We start from the raw sequence: 10,384 nt of genomic DNA, 5'->3' as shown, positions 1-10,384 counted from the left end.
TATTTGTTATGTTGTAAATAACTACATCTTGTAAATAATTTGAGAATTGTCTGCGAGGGTGCTTGATTGTAAGGGGAAGCTCTCCACTCAGGGGCACTGCAGCAGCTTCCCAGGGGGGCTGGGCAGGGCTACTGGCTACCGGGTACCCCAGGATCCCATTATTCAGGTGAGGGCGCATGTAGTGTCGCACCCAGGGTTACACTGGGAAAATAAAGCCAAGGACATGTATTCAGGCCTCACCAAGACCATTTGCCTCAAAGGTGCCATGGCTTAGCAGGTTAAAGCACCTGTCTTTGTAAATATGTGATCATAGGTTCAAATCCCAGACATACCTTGAGGGCTAGTCTTAGCAGCTCCAGTGGTGCACTGCTTTAGCACATCATACTTATAACATAATCCTGGGCAAGTAAAGCTTCACTTGAGGGATTGAACTAAAAGGTGCCATGGCCTAGTTGGTTAAAGCTCCTGCCTAATAAACAGGAAATCCTGGGTTCAAATCCTAGTGGTACCTTGATGACTTCTTTCACCATCTCCAATTGTGCAGTGGGTTAGCAAGTGGTACTTTAAAATTAGTACTGGGCAAGTGAAACCAAGGTCATTAGTTCAAATGGCACTGAGTGTTGGGCTCAGAGGTGCCAGGGCTTTGCAAGTTAAAGCACCTGTCCTGTAAACGGGTGATCCTGGGTTCATATCCCATGGTGTCTTCAGGACTAGTTCTACCAACTCCAGTGAGGCACTGCTTTAGCATGTGGTACTTACAACATAGTACTGGGGAAGTCAAAGCCTCACCAGAAGCATGGAGCTAAGAAGTGTGATGGTTAAGTTGGTTAAATCGCCTACCTTGTAAAGGGGAAATCCAGGGTTCCAATCCCAGTGGTACCTTAGGAGCTCATTTCAACAGTTCCACTCCTGCAGTGACTTAGTACATGGTATTTCTAAAGTAGTACTAGGCCAGTGAAACCAAGGTCATGAATAAAATTCTCACCCCATACATGGCCCTACGAGGTGCCTTATTTGTTTAAAGCATCTTTCTCCAAAACAGGAGATTGTGGGTTCAAATCCAAGTGGCACCTTGAGGGCTCATTTTACCAGCTCAAGTAGTGCAGTGGGTTAGCACGTCATACTTAAAGTAGTATTGGGCAAGTGAAGCCAAGGCCTTGAGTAAAAGCCTCAGCAGTAGTATAGGCCTACAAGGTGCCATGGTGTAGCTGGTTCAAGTACCTGTCTATTAAACTGGAAATTCTGGATTCAAATCCCAGTAGTGCCTTGAGAACTCATTTCACTAGGTCCAGTTGTGCTGTGGGTTTGCACATAGTACCTATGAAGTAGTGCTGGGCAAATGAAACCAAGGTCATGAGTAAAAGCCTCATCCCCACACATGGGCCGAGGTAGTGCCATGGTTGGATTTTTTTTTTTTTTTTTTTTTAAAGTGCCTGTCTCGTAAAGAGGAGATTGTAGGTTCAAATCCCAGGTGTACCTTGAGGGCTCATGTTCTCAGCTCAAGTCATGCAGTGGGTTAGCACATGGTACTTGGAAAGTAGTACTGAGCAAGTGATGCCACGGTCCTGAGTAAAAGTCTCTCCCGCCACCTGGTCCTGCGAGGTGCCATGGCTTAGTTGGTTCAAGTGCCTGTCTGGTAAGGAAGACATCCTGGGTTCAAATTGCAGTGGTACTTTGAGGCTTCATTTCACCAGCTTTAGTTGTGCAGTGGGTTAGCACATGGTACTTATAAAGAGCTACTGGGCAAGTGAAGCCAAGCTCATGAGTTCAAGCCACATGTCATGTACTTAACACAGAGGTGCCATGGCTTAGTAGGTTAGAGTACCTGTCTTGTAAACAGGAAATCCCAGGTTTCCAGTGATACCCTGAGGGCTACTTTTACCAACTGCAGTCATACACTGCTCTAGCACGTGGTACTTATGTAGAACTGGAGAAATAAAGCGTCACCTGAAGTATTGAAGGAAGAGGTACCATGGCTTAGTTGGTTAAAGTGTTTACCTAGTAAACAAAGTCCTGGGTTCAAATCCCAGTACTACCTTAAAGGCTTGTTTCACCAGCTCCACTTGCCCATTGGGTTAGCACATGGAACTTATAAAGTAGTATTGGGCAAATGAAACCAAGGTCATAAGTAAAAGCATCACCCTTCTACAAGGTACCATGGGTGTTTCTTTAAACTGCCTGTTTTGTAAACATGAGATTGTAGGTTCAAATCCCAGGTGTTCCTTGAGGGCTTATGTTAGCAGATCAAGTCATGCAGTGGGTTAGCACACGGTACTTAGAAAGTCATACTGGGCAACTGAAGCCAAGGTCATGAGTAAAAGCCTGACATCAGCATAAGCAATCTCATGGCTTTAGATGTTTAAAGCACCTGTCTCATAAACAGTAAATCCTGGGATCAAATCACAGTGGTCCCTGGAGGGCTCATTTTACCAGCTCCAGTCATGGACTGGGTTAGTATGTGGTACTTTATAATATAGTACTAGGGAAGTAAAGTGTTACCTGGAGAGATGTGTTATCTGGAGCAAGGAGATGTTATGGTTTAGTTGATTAAAGCATCTGTTGAATAACTTGGGGGGGGCCTGGGTTCAAATCCCAGTGGTACCTTAATGACTACTTTTACCAACTGCAGTTGTACACTGCTTTTACACATGGTACTTATAACGTAGTACTGGGAAAGTAAAGCATCACCTGAAACCTTAAAGTGAGTGGTACCATGGTTTAGTTGGTTAAAGTGCCTGTCTAATAAACAGGAAGTCCTTGGTTCACGTCCCTCTGATACTTTGAGGACTCATTTTACCAGCTCAAGTCATACGCTGAGCTAGCACATGGTAGTCTGAAATTAGTACTGGGCAAGTGAAACCAAGTTCATGAGTAAAAGCCTCACCCCTGACATAAGTACTTGAGCCAACTAAGCCATGGCACCTTAAAGGCCTGTCTCATAAACGGAGGTCCTGGGTTCAAATCCCAGTAGTACTGCAAAGGCTCACTTTACCAGCTTCAGGCATACAGTTGCTTAGCATGTAGTACTTATAACATAGTACTGGGGAAGTAAAGCATCATGGGGACAGTTTAACTAAGAAGTGTCATGGCTTTGTTGGTTAAAGCACCTGTTTTGTAAACAGGAGATTTGTCTGTTCAAATTCTAGGTGTTCCTTGGGGGCTCATGTTAGCAGCTCAAGTCATGCAGGGAGTTAGCACATGGTACTTAGAAAATTGTACTGGGCAAGTGAAGCCAAGGTCATGAGGAAAAGCCTCAAACCTGACATCAGCCTAGGTAGGGCCATGGCTTAGTTGGTTCAAGGGCCTATTTTATAAACCAGAGGTTGTGGGTTCAAATCCCAGTAGTACTTTAAGGCCTAACTTTACCAACTTCAGTCATGCAGTGGGTAGCAGGTGGTACTTATAAAGAACTACTGGCCAGTGAAGCCAAGCTCATGAGTTCAAGCCACATGTCAGGTATTCAACAAAGAAGTGCCATGGCTTAGAAGGTTAAAGCACCTGTCTAGTAAATAAGATTCAAATCCCAGTGGCACCTTGGGGCCTCACTTTACCAGCTTCAGTCATGCACTGGGTTGGCACATGATACTTATAATGTAGTACTGGGGAAGTAAAGTGTCACCTGGAGGTTTGGACTAAGAGGTGCCATGGCTTAGTTGGTTAAAGCACCTCTCTCATAAACAGGATGTACAAATCCCAGGTATTCCTTGAGGGCTCATGTTACCAGCTACAGTTGTGCAGTGGGTAGCACATGGTACTTATAAAGAACTACTGGGCGAATGAAGCCATGCTTACCCCTCACATCAGCCTACACAGGGCTATGGCTTAGTTGGTTCAAGGGCCTGCCTCATAAACAGGAGGTCCTGCGTTCAAATCCCAGTGGTACTTTAAGGCCTAACTTTACCAGCTTCAGTCATGCAGTGGGTAGCACGTGATAGTTATAAAGAACTACTGGGCAAGTAAAGCCAAGCTCATCAGTTCAAGCCACACATCATGTAGTTGACATAGAGGTGCCATGGCTTAGCAGATTAAAACACCTGTCTTGAAAACGGAGTCCTGGGTTCAAATCCCAGTGGTACATTGAGGGCTACTCTTACAAGCTGCAGTTGTAAACTGCTTTAGCATGTGGTACTTATGCCTTAATACTGGGGAAGTAACATGTCACCTGGAGCTTTGAAGTCAGAGGTACCATGGCTTAGTTGGTTAAAATGCCTGTCTCGTAAATAGGAAGTCCTGGGTTCAAATCCCAGTGGTACTTTGAGGATTCTTTTCACCAGGTCCTGTCATATATTGTACTTATAAAGTAGTACTGGGAAAATGAAACCAAGGTCTTGAGTTAAGGCCTCACCCTTTTACAAGGTGCCATGGGTTTTTCTTTAAAGTGCCTTTCTCATAAACAGGAGATTGTAGGTTCAAATCCCAGGTGTACCTTCAGGGCTCATGTTACCAGCTCAAGTCCTGCAGTGGGTTAGCACATGGTACTTAGGAAGTAGTACTGGGCAAGTGAAGCCAAGCTCATAAGTTCAAGCCACACACCACCCACTTAACACAGAGGTGCCATGGCTTAGCAAGTTAAAGTACCTCTCTTGTAAGCAGGAAATCCTGTGTTCAAATCCCAGTGGCACCTTAAAGACTACATTTGCCAGCTGCAGTCATACATTGCTTTAGCATGTGGTACTTATAACATAGTACTGGGAGAGTAAAGCATCACCTGAAAGATTGATATAAGAGGTACTATGGCTTAGTTGGTTAAAGTTCCTGTCTAGTAAACAGGAAGTCCTTGGTTCAAATCCCAGTGGTACCTGAAGCACTTGTTTTACCAGCTTCAGTCATGGAGCGGGTTAGCACATGGTGCTTATAACATAGTACTAAGGAAGTAAAGAGTCACCAGGAGTAGAAGGGTATTCTATGTCCAAAAACTTGTCTAACATCTCTTCCAACTCTGAAGTGGTTCCAATTAAAAGGTATCACCAAACCAATTTTGCTTCTGATATTTCTACCACATGACAAATTTGCAAGCACCACCTCTCAGGAGTGAGAGGAAGTCCTAGAAGAATACTATTAAACTGCTGAATTAAGTGCTTGTAATTGACAGCTACAGTCTACCTCCCTTCCATACGAACCATCACAGGACTAGGAGAGCAAAAACTGAACTGTATGAACTTTTCCTTAAGGAATTCAGTTATATACCTCCATAGACACTGGGAATGCTCCAACATTCTTTGGCCCAAAACAGGGGCACAGCTCCACCTATGAGGACAGCCTCAGGGGAAAGGAACTTGCACAAGAAGAACTGACTTTGGGTTACTTTTAGCCATAGCAAATTTTACTTATAGGACCATATCATTACCAGGCAAAGCTGCAACCTTATTTTTGCATTAATGTTTTTAAAATGTAAATTGCAATTTTACAAATGGTGACACAATACCAGAAAAAAAAAAACCTTTGCTCTTATGTAATGAATCTGAGAGGCTCATGACCATGTGAGCAAGGTTAAAATCAGTAAGGGTACACTACAAAACATTTCATGTTTAGCTCATTTACAGTTTTAGTTCCATGCTCATTGGGCATTGTGCAATACTTGTGGTGCCAGAAGCAGCCAAGGAAGAAGGGAAAAGAAACTGCTACATGTGCTCCTTACATGGTTTCTACCCTCATACCCTAGAGAGTCCCAAACCCTCCCTTACTTTGAATTCATTTACCGAGAAATCCTTTGGATTTTATGCCCAGAAAAATAGATATGGGTAGCACTTACTGGCCTAATGTTCCCCCTGCGTAGGCTGACAATCAAACAGGTCCTCAGAGAATTCTCTCCGGACATCCAGTAGAACAGCTGTCTGATCATCAGTCTGCCCTGGGCTTACCCCAGAGCGAGGCCCTACAGTTACAGTCCCATTCTGGGAGCCTTCCATGTAAACTTCCTCTTCCTTGCTGCAAAGAATGTCCCATTCTAAAAGATTATGGCGGGGAAATAGCCAGTTTTGTGCTCAGAGCACTGAAAAGCATGTCATCAAGCAATGCATAGCAGGGCACAAAGTAGAGGTATTGCTGGACTTCAGGTCGGCATCCTTTCCCTTTCAGTACAGCTGTTTGATATGACCCCATCACTACAGCCTGATCCTCTAAATGCCCAGGTGGTTCAAGTGAGTATTCCAGTGGTAACTATTCCTGCTACTCTGGTCCAAAGCATACTGGAGTGTTGTCTACAGATAATTACCTAAACACAGGTAATTCATCTGACCAGCTAGTTGTGTGACAAGCTAATGATGAAGTTGGCAGAGCAGTCCAATACAGGTAGGGACTGTGGTGGACTTATTCTGCAGATATCCAGGAAGACAGTGGAGGGGTTAAACACAAAACAGTGATATAAACAGCCATCCAAGCCTCCAGACAGTAGAGGCCAGACAAGGAAGCATGTAGGAAGGCTGGAAGACTGGAAAACACAGGACAAGGGAATTGTGGGAAAGCTTTGTAACACACATACACTATAAAATTGGCTGCATAGAGAGACAAACAGCAGCATGAGCACAGCTTTCAGGCTGCAAATGGGTATGGAGGTCATGCAATACTTCTGGCACAGCTGTAAGCATATAATGCACAGCACCTTGCAACATAGATAAACCCATGGAATCCAAACAATGATTTACCCGTGTATAAAAGCACCTGTGGGGGCTATAAACAAATGATTTATTTTAGAATAAATTAATTTTAGCATGCCACTAAATGGATCAGACAACTGAGCAACATTATATGGAAATGTCTAAGATAAAATAAGATTATATAAAAGCTATAGTACTGAAGTGAAATCTGAACAGTGAACAAATTTCTACCAATTAAACAAGGCAGTTAGATTGCTTGAAACTGTTTGGAACTGTGATGAATATTTATTAATCCACTTTTACGCTAAAATGTGGACATGTTAGAAATGTCAATTTAACCATTTCAATAACATGTTGTAAGTAATAAAACCTTTCTAGGCTGCTGTTATATTGCAGATCATGTTCTCCAAAAGAGGATTTAAGTGGGCATTATTCTGGTTACTTTAAACAAAATTATTTTGTTCTTATTTTAGCTTCTAAACAATCCCTAAAATATAGCTTGGTGCAGCTGTTCATCACAGATTGATTTATCTTGTCCTATTATTTTATTTTCATACAAGTTATACAACAAGGTTATTGACAAGTTCTGTTTTGCTTCCCAACCGATCAAAAAATGCATCTGCCTTTGAATGCTACTTCATTAACTGAATGAGCAGGTAATCAAAGGTAATTTCCCCTCACAAAGGCACTGCCTGTAGCAAGAAGGTGATTGGGATAGTATAAAGAGACTTTGCTCTGGTGCATTTGATCAGTAAACTAAAGTAGCACTAAATGACTAATGTTACTGATCTCTGGAGTGTAGGGGAAGCTTATAGCAGATAGTATAATTAAAAAAAAAAATCATATTATGTGTTTGGGCTTCTTTTAACTATCTTGCTGGATAAACTGAGTATAGCTTTGCTTCTTAACACAGAGAAATTGAGTGATGAAAAGGCACCCAGAGGAGATGCCATAAGATATTGCTGGTAAAGCAGCACTCCCCATTCTGTGCTCTGCCTCTGGCTAGGACTACATCCTCCTCAATGCTGGAAGAAATAACAGGAAACAAAGAGGGAGAAACCAAGACTTCAATTAAAGGACCTCATTAACTGGGGGAGGAGGGGGATGGAATGTGGGGCAACAGCCCTGGGTGCCAACTTGAGAAAGGGGAGTGCAGGGATAGTAGCTGCTGCCAGCCAGGTACCACCTGCACAGCCAACCACCCAGCCACTGCCCCATGCGCTGTTGTGGCCCAGAGTGCAGAACTGGCCAGCTACCCTCTGCTCATTTGTACACAGCCCCTTAATTGCCAGCTACATTTAAATGTAATTCAAGTGCTAGGTAACATCCTTAATTGGCCTCAACGCTTGACAGACTGGTGCAGCATTTGCAGGCCCTCTGTAAAGCATACTTAATTACCACTGTACTAATGCAGGTGCAGACAATAACACACCAGTGGCCAGAGCTCTTGAAAGAGAGGAGGTATTTTACAAAGATGAACTATTTCTTCCCAGCTTATCCTCCTGCTTTCCTTTGTTATTATGATGATAAAAGAAAGAGCTCCAATTTAACAAATGTAGATCAATGTGTGTGAAGGAGATCTAATATGTCAACAATGTTATGGATAGTTTATTTTGGATATTCCTAGACTAATGAAATGTTTTACTTGCTTGTAATAGTTCATCAAACCCTTTTAACCGCAGTCTCTCTAGCTTACAAACATTTTGAAAATTATTTCAGCTTTTATGAAATTGGCTGTTTTTCTTGTTAGATTTTTAAATTCCAAGGTGCTGTAGTACTACAACTGCAGATTACACAGCAACTGAAATTTCAAGTGGGCCTGAAAAGTAACTAGCACAATCTGCAAACTGCCTCATTTTCCACAAAAGGAATTTACAGAGTATTCCTGTTAAGGTTTCTTTTCTTGGAGTTTGGCAATCCTTATGAGATTCCTATTATAAACCACCATCCTGGATTCAGAACTAATTTCAAGTCATTTTACATTTCGCATAAAACTGGTTTCTATTCAGTTTTTTAAAAGTCTGTCACTCATACCAGCTTAGTGATTTCAGTAAGGTTAACATGCATAACAGATACATTTATTCCATCGCATTTTGTTAATGGAAAACTACACTTTTCTTTCAGAAAAACTGAAGAACTGTTTCCTGCACTATGTTGGAAACATTGTTTTCTCTCTTCCACATGAACACATTGTAGTTTTCACTGAGACTGTCCAACAGGTTGAAAGTACTTTAACTGAAAAAGATTTTACAAAACATGCAATATAAACCTCAAGATTGAAATGGGCAGTCTTTGCTTAAATACAACGGAAAAGCAAATCATGGGAAGAGCAAGAGATGCATGTCTTTGAACTTTATATAATGCTTTTCAGTGTAGTAATCTAAGTACTGTCACCATGGCTAGGGACAGACATTCAAAAAGCCTGAGCCTGAATTGATTCAGTCTTTGCAGGTGAGTCTAACCTGCCGAGAGTGAACTGGTTTGCAAGTGGATAGACATTCAGCACATGGCTACGGTGGCCCAAGCCAGAGACCCGGGGATGCTACAGCAGCCCTCCCTTCCACAAGGAAGCTGATCTGAGGAGCAAGGCATGGCCAGGCACTGGCAGGCCCGCCCCAGCAGCTTCCTGACAGCCAGCAGTAATCCGGGCACACGGGGCAGGGGGGCCCTCCTGGGGTGCAAGCAGCAGTGGGAGTTGCCCTTACCCCACAAGCCATGCCTCCATCTCCTGCCCCAACTAGGCAGCACCTGTCTCTGCCCCCTCCCTCAGCATGGGGTACATTGATATGCCCCCCACACCCCTTCCCTTCCAACTTACCAGCTGGAGGCAGCTCTCCACACTGCCAGCGTAGCATGGGCATTTATTGACCAAATTATCAGCCTCATCGGGCCAATATCCAATATAAACAATTTTCTTTCTATTGGTACCAGTCCAATATCAGACCAATGTATCAGTGCACTTCTACTTATTTCCTTTTGTTACTGGCTACTAGCTAAAGCTTACATACATTTTATCTTATATTTTGCTATAACAAAAATAATACTCTTTTCAGCTATATAATGCATCTCATCCCCAGAGCTCAAAAGTGTTTTACAGAGTAGAATCCCCATTCTGTGCTAAGATATAAAAAGGTTATGCAACTACTAACTCACAGCCACAGTTACCAGTAAAGTCAAAGACAGAAACCTGGTCTTGCTGTTTGTTCCCTGAGCTCATTCTGCTAGAACAGTCCTTTCACATGTAGACTATCACAATAGTTTTGTTAGGAACTTTCTGATTGTAACTAGGACATCTTGGCTACATGCGCCTTTACATAACACCATTGCTTTCTCACCCTGGTGTTGTTAGGTTCTGAAATGAAAACTGTAATGTGACCTATTAAATATAATTTTACTTAATGGTGAATAAGAGAAATTATAAATATCTTCGATACAAGACTAAACAAGCATTAAGTCACCATTTTGATTGCTTGATGACATACACTAAGGTATAAGTGTTTAAATGCATGGGGGGGATCAGTTTTTTTAATTATTTCAAGGCTAGTTTTAGTCAGTATTTCTTGCTTTTATTTAAAAGCCATTTTACAGGACATGAAACTCACTAAGTTCCTTATGTTACATAGATATATAGAAAAAATCATTGTGATGTACATATTGTCATACTGCAGTATTGATGGATCTTTTAGTATTTCTAGCAAAACACATCTGCGTAAAAAGAAGTCTCCTGCTATGCTGCCCTAGTGACTGAAGACTGGCACATATTTCTGACAGACCATGGCAAACAATTT

The 10,384-nt window shown here is 42.4% G+C and overlaps 3 non-coding genes across 3 annotated transcripts; all 3 read left to right on the top strand.

Moving 5' to 3' along the window:
• The first annotated feature begins 437 nt into the window (after positions 1 to 437).
• TRNAI-AAU lies at positions 438 to 511 on the top strand. The gene has a single exon. It is a non-coding gene; the product is annotated as a tRNA-Ile (tRNA).
• A 3,670-nt stretch (positions 512 to 4,181) lies between these two features.
• TRNAT-CGU lies at positions 4,182 to 4,255 on the top strand. The gene has a single exon. It is a non-coding gene; the product is annotated as a tRNA-Thr (tRNA).
• Positions 4,256 to 4,727: 472 nt separating this feature from the next.
• On the top strand, positions 4,728 to 4,801 carry TRNAT-AGU. The gene has a single exon. It is a non-coding gene; the product is annotated as a tRNA-Thr (tRNA).
• The last annotated feature ends 5,583 nt before the right edge of the window (positions 4,802 to 10,384 follow it).

The sequence above is a fragment of the Alligator sinensis genome, unplaced genomic scaffold (assembly GCF_000455745.1).
Source record: "Alligator sinensis unplaced genomic scaffold, ASM45574v1 scaffold280_1, whole genome shotgun sequence".
Taxonomy (NCBI): Eukaryota; Metazoa; Chordata; order Crocodylia; family Alligatoridae; genus Alligator; species Alligator sinensis.
This window is presented reverse-complemented; position numbering and strand designations above follow the sequence as displayed.